This window comes from Fukomys damarensis, unplaced genomic scaffold (assembly GCF_012274545.1).
Source record: "Fukomys damarensis isolate Sample0158 unplaced genomic scaffold, DMR_v1.0_HiC HiC_scaffold_7, whole genome shotgun sequence".
NCBI classification, from domain to species: domain Eukaryota; kingdom Metazoa; phylum Chordata; class Mammalia; order Rodentia; family Bathyergidae; genus Fukomys; species Fukomys damarensis.
Genome location: NW_022900919.1, coordinates 28,275,881 through 28,282,050, shown reverse-complemented (window position 1 = coordinate 28,282,050; position 6,170 = coordinate 28,275,881). Strand labels below are relative to the sequence as shown.

Below are 6,170 nucleotides of genomic sequence, written 5' to 3'. Positions count from 1 at the left end.
CGCCTCCGGGACCTGCGGGTCGCGCGTGAGGTAAGGGACGTCGTAGGTCCCCACCGCGGGCACTGGGGCGAGCGAAGCGCGGGTGCAGACTGCACACACTCTACCCTTCGCGGAGCTTGGGGGCGCACGAGCGGCCTCTGGGGTCCTGGGAGGGCACTAGGGAACCAGGTCGCGGGGACTTGGGTCTGGGTGACTTTGCGCCGCACAGGGTCAGGAGGGGTCATGGGGTATCCTCGGCTGACTTCTGGGGGCGCAGGCGCGGAGGCTGGGGAGCAGGTGCGCGTGGGGTGGGCAGGTGGGGATCTTGGCGGAGGTCCTCTGCGGCCGCCCGCGGGGCATCCAGACCCTGCGGGGAGCCGCGAGGTCGTAGATGGGACGGGAGGAGCCTGGGCTCCTGCCGGGATGGACGGGCCACTTTCCCACTGGGGCGCCCCTCCCCTCTGGGCTCGGCCTCCACCCTTGGCCTCGGCTCCCACCCGCGATGGCGCGCCCTGGACGCGGAGGACGGCGGAGCTTGCGAAGGTCAGCTTGAAAGCCTGTGATATGTGGCCAAAAAATACAGGGTGAGTTTGGCCCCAGGGCCCCAAAGGTCCTGTCTTCTGAGCTCTCAATCCCCGGGTCGTCTTAGCCCTGAAGAGGCAGCGCAAGGCCCGCACCCCGGTAGCCCTGAGCCCGGTGGTCTGTTCTGGCGGGGGTCTGGGAGCAGTGGTGTTTCTTAGGAACATGCTGCAATCAACAATCAATGGGGAAACTTAAGAGCGTTCCTCTACCAACAGGACTTTGCAAAACACTGAAGCAAAAATAAACACTTGGCAACACTCAGGAATTAAGAATAATAGCATATTAATGCAATATGTTTAAGAAACTGTAAAAAATCCATGATAAACAATATCAACATTTTAAATAAAGATAGGTTGCTGTTTTGCACCTGCATTATTGTGTGATGGGAGCTGTCCTTTCCAAACCCCTCCCCATTTGTCTGGTCCACCACTCCGTGGTTTATGAGGTTGACAGTGGCATGCAACAGATTGGGCAACTTGGGCTTTGTACACAGTCGTGTTTATTTTTGCAGAGCTTTCCGGACTTTTCCCCCAGTTCAGTCGTGGGAGGAAGTGTACATAGGAGTGATCTGTCTCAGGGACACTTGGGCATCCCCCGTGTTTTCACCCCGGTAGGGGACATCACCAGCTACCACTTGGGGAGAGTCTGGGACCAGAGGGGCCTTTACTTCCAAGACTTACTAAGAAGGCCCTCCATCCCCCCTTTTTGGGTTTAGGGATGTGCTTTCTGTCCAGGAAAATCATGCTGAGACCAGAACCTCCCTTGTCCAGAGACTCTCTGGTGAGGAGATATCAGAGTGAAAAGGAGACCTAACTTCTCGATAATAATCTTGCTTGTGGGTGAGGAGACAGCAGCTGGGGGTGGGGTGTAGGGGTCACTGGGCTGCAGCCCTGCTGACTAGCTTCAGAACAGCCTCCAGGCAAATCGGGTGGAGTGAGCAGGAGTACCAAAGTGTGTGTTAGGTGGCAGTTATTCTAAAGAATTGCCAGGTTTACAGTGGTCTGATATGTTAGGAAAATGTTCCTAGTAAGCTGGATTTTTACAGCAGGACTTTTCAGAACCTTTAGTATAATGTGCCCTGGGACTGTAGGATGACACCACAGTGTGTGACATTTGCCAGCTTCTCTGGCCACAGCACACTCTTTCTTATGAAACATCTTCTGGATCCAGCATTCCACGGAGTCCACTTGGGGAAATGTTGCTTACCTCACCCAGAATACTTCTGCCAGCGAGGTTGGTTCCAAGAAATGTGGATCCCAGAGTTCACAGTGCTCAGGATGTGGAAATGTAGGTTCTGGATGATAACCCGCCTTTGTAAAATTATGTTCCTTTTGGGGAATAGCTACATGTGTAGGTTGCATCTGAATTATTTTCCATCCTTTTCCCCTTCTTCCCAGCCCCCCATTCCCTTCCCTATATCCCAAAATTGGCCCCCTGTTTTCCTAGTATCTCTTCATTTTATTCTTTAATTCATTTATATTTTAAATTTCTCATATAGGAAGCCATGTGATAACTAACTTTCTGTGTCTGACTTATTTCACTACTATTATAGTCTCAAGATCTATCCATTTTCCTGCATATGACATGATTTTATTCTTCTTTATAGTTGCACATTGAGATTGCATTTTACTCTGGTCAGAGTGGCATTCATCAGGGACACAAAAAACAAATGCTGGTGAGAATGTGGGGAATAGGAACCCTGTATGTACATTGTTAGTGGGAGTGTAAAATACTACAACTATTATAGACAGCTAAGTTAGGTAGAAATATTATAGGCAGTCAGACAGGGCTGGACTCTCAAAGGAGTCAGTGCAGAGAATGAGAACATATTACAGCTGGCTAGAGGGCCTCCTTTGAAGGCCAGGCCTCAAGAAAAAGAAGAATGACCAGGCCTACATGCCTCCCCAAGAGATAAGCAATAAACTAAAGATTATACTATAATTGGTATGAAGTGGTCCTATAAAGATAGACATCAGTCACCCAGGTGGATGACAGGGACCTCCTGATCCATCCCTTCCTAAAAAGGTCTTTGTTCTTTCCATGTATACTTGCTACTCGACCTGCTTCCCTATTGCATCAATATCACTTGTAATTGGTTGATCATAGTTTTGATTCACACTGTACCCACCTCGTGATTTTGCTCTGTAAAACTTCCTTTGAGCAGTGAGCTTGTTGGCAACCCTCTTTTGGGCTCCCTCCTGTCTCGCAATAAATTTTTCCTATTCCTAACCTCTATTGTCCCTTAGAATTCATTCTTCAACTTGGGAAACACATACTAGGCATGTCTGATATCTAGCACAACCACTATAAAAACCAGTATGGAGGTGCCTCCACAAACTAAGAATAGAAATTCCATTTGACCTGGCTATCCCTCTCCTGTGCCTCTTCAGGAAAGAGTTAAAGGCATCATATCGTAGTGATCCGTGCACACCCATTGTTATAGCAGTCAGTTCACAAGAGCTAAGCTCTGGAAGCAGCCTGAATGCCCACTGACAGGTGAACAGATCAATAAAATGTGGTGTATATCCACAGTGGAATATTACCCACCCTTGTAAATCAGAATGAACTGTTGGCTTGCCAGCCCTCCCCATCTGACTGATTTGAGTCAATTCCCAGGGTTGAAGCAGATCTGAGGCTTTGAAGCCTGCAGCCCAGAAGCCCTGGGTGCTTCCCAGCCAGAGAAGAGTGCTCTAGAGTGTGGCTGTGTCTGTGGGGCAGAATCTGGGCTTCTTGTACCTAGAGCACCATTTCCTCTTGGCTTATCCCATCCGCTCTGTGGGAGGACACATCCACCTACTGCGTTTTCCATTCTCTCCCTTCCTCTCTTCCTGGAGACCAGCTGTGTGGGTTTTTGGGGGAGGTAGCAACAGGAAAATGTAGCAACAGTCACTCTCTAGGGGTGAGACCTGGAACAAAGAGCCACCACAGCTGACACCCCCCCACCCCAGCTACAGCCCCCAGTTCTTTGCAAGCCTTGTCTAGAGTCAGGTGCTTGTGACTCCTTTGCCTGCTCTCCTGTTTGGGCCCTTTTCCGAGACAAGCAGCCTGGCTATGTGGGCTCCATGGCAGTTAAAGGGTAGATGAAGAGGGAAATGGAGTTGTCATTTCAGGGGCACCAGGAGAATTTGGGATGGGGAAGGAGCCCTAGGAAGGGTGATACAGTGACCGGCGAGGGCTGTCACATGGATTTAATGTCCATCTGCAAACATTTCTAGGTCTTTGATTCTGAAAATATATCTCAAGATTTGTTTCAAGGGTTTTTCCAAAGTGTGGAAAGTAAGAAGTCTCATTCATTGATTTGCACCAAAGACTGTGGTGTCACCGAAGTCGAGGGAGGGAGGGCTGTGAGAAAGGGGCCTCACAGGTGGGGTGGCTGAGAGCCATGGAGTGGAGCTGTGTGTGTGTTTACACGTGTGCGCACATAGGTGTGCTTTTGTATGCATGGCCAATGAAGAGGTTAGAATCCTGGATGTCACCTTGCTGGAAAGATCCAACAAGCATCAGGAAGCACAGGGAGTCATTTGCCCCTGTGAGGACAGAAACAAGATTTGACAGACTCACCCAGTGAGAAGCCCCAGGTTGAGCAGGAAGGGGGGTCATAGTAGAATCAGGGGAGCCCACATGTAGAGGGTGTCGCGGGGAAGGAACCTGAGCTGATGGCTGCGGACCCAGGGCCTTCAGCCTACTGGTTGGCAGGGTGTCTACTGAGACTGGCCCGGGGCCCAGGCCAGCCTAGATTAAGCATTTTTAATGTCAACAAGGCAAAGTGTGGACAGTTTGCTCTGTGAACTGAACCACATGCTAATACCACCACTCACCAAAGGACTCGGATCCATTATCACATAATGAATGAATGATGAATAAATGATTAAACAGCACTATATTTGTGGCAGAAACTTTTTCAACTTTCTGGTGGTTTGGTGAAAGTTAGCCATTTCATGCAAAACTCTGAGAAAATAAGTTGGATTTTTCTTTTTAAGATGGCTATGGACATCCTACCCTGTGTGTAAGATACCTTATTTCTGGCCCAGAAGCTTTGGTTACAAGGACTCTTTACTAGCTTTGAATACTCTAAAGCTGATGGACCCTGATTAAGGACCTCTGATTTGGTTTCATATAGGAAAGTTTATAAAGAGATGTTGGTTTAGTTTTTTAAACTCTCCATAAGTAATTTAAGTGATATTGCTGAGTTTTTTAGCACCCAAATGAGAGGTCTTTTGTGTACTAAGTGTTTATATGTTATTTCTGTTTGACTATGATATATGGCCAAATGACAATATGTAGTAGGTAATCCCCTACTTGCCTGAAATTCTCAGAATTTGAGTCATTTTAAAAATCACTAGGTAGCATTTGGCTGTGCACTTTTTAATGATTGCAGTCTTTATTTCTGTTGAGTGGCAAATGGGATAAAGAGACATTTTAGTTTTCATGCACAAATAGGATTTTAGATACTAGGTCAGAAATTCAAAATTCAAATACCCAATCATTTAGCAAGTTCAAAAAATTAACCAGGTGAACCTTAGTTGCCTTAGGAAGCATTTTGTTTGTATACTAAATAAATCGCCACATTTTCCCTGGGAATAGCTAGCTCTGCATTGCATTTAAACTGTGGCTCGGTTACAAGTATACTTGTTAATAATGAATGGAGGCAGATGTCCCTCCTGTGTGGTAACTGAGGACAGCTGCATGAATCGGGTTGCACCTGGGCTTTGGGGCTCCAAAAGGCAGCAGAGAGACTACACCTGTGACGTCACTGCATCCAGCCAGGTGTAGCCAACCTCAGCCCCCAGGTGGAGGACCATGGAGGCAGCACCTCAACAACCTGCCATCCAGATTTCTCTCCCTAAAATGCTGCGTGTGTGAGACTTTTGCAAAGTTTTCCCTTTTGCATGATCTAATTCATTCTCTTTGGATTGCTTTAATGGCTCCGCACATAGAAACCTTTCCTAACCCTCAAACAAGCCCTTTGTATTTTCTTCTCCTGTTTCTGGTTCCAGTTTTACAGATCACCATGTAAGTGCATTTGGAAGCATTTGGCAGGCAGTTTGTGAAAGAAGGAGGAAACTTTATTCTTCCCCCTCATAGTTGCTCCAGTCCCACATCACTGGTGAATATGCTGCCGCTTTATGGTTCTCTAATACATGTGCCCTTAATTTTCCTTGAAAAATTCACCTATTACTCCTTTCATTCAAATTTTACTCCACGGGACCTGTTTGGCATCATAATAAGCCTGGACACTAAGGTGGGAAGAAGTAATAGTTTCAAGTCCTCTTCATCTGGTAAACTCTTCACTGAATTCAGCCTGCAGGTTTCATGTGTATTCAGACCACATGTGCACACTGCTCCCAGGGCTGCCTGGTGACAGATGGGTCCTGCAGAAAGATGGGCCTCTGATGTTGGCTTGGCTGGGAGGTGTAAGGTCTTCATCATTCCAAAGTCATTTGTATCTGACTGGGCAGGGGTCCCTGCCCTTTACAGTTCCCGGCCTCAAGGACAGTATGGATACATTCAAGGACAGGGCCATGAGGCCAGTGCTTGACTTGGGAGACAGACTCCTTTGAACCAGAAAGCCCCTACTCTTCAACTCTCTGTTCTTTTTTTTTTTTTTG

The 6,170-nt window shown here is 47.6% G+C and overlaps 1 protein-coding gene across 5 annotated transcripts in view; it reads left to right on the top strand.

Annotated features, from left to right (window-relative positions):
- The window catches only part of Rin2 (Ras and Rab interactor 2), a 207,247-nt gene continuing 201,077 nt past the window's right edge, over positions 1-6,170 (top strand). For all 5 annotated transcript variants that reach the window (XM_010634172.3, XM_010634171.3, XM_010634176.3 and 2 more), the window contains exon 1: positions 1-30. The gene's annotated coding sequence lies outside the window, so the exon portion shown is untranslated. The remainder of the gene's footprint in view (positions 31-6,170) is intronic.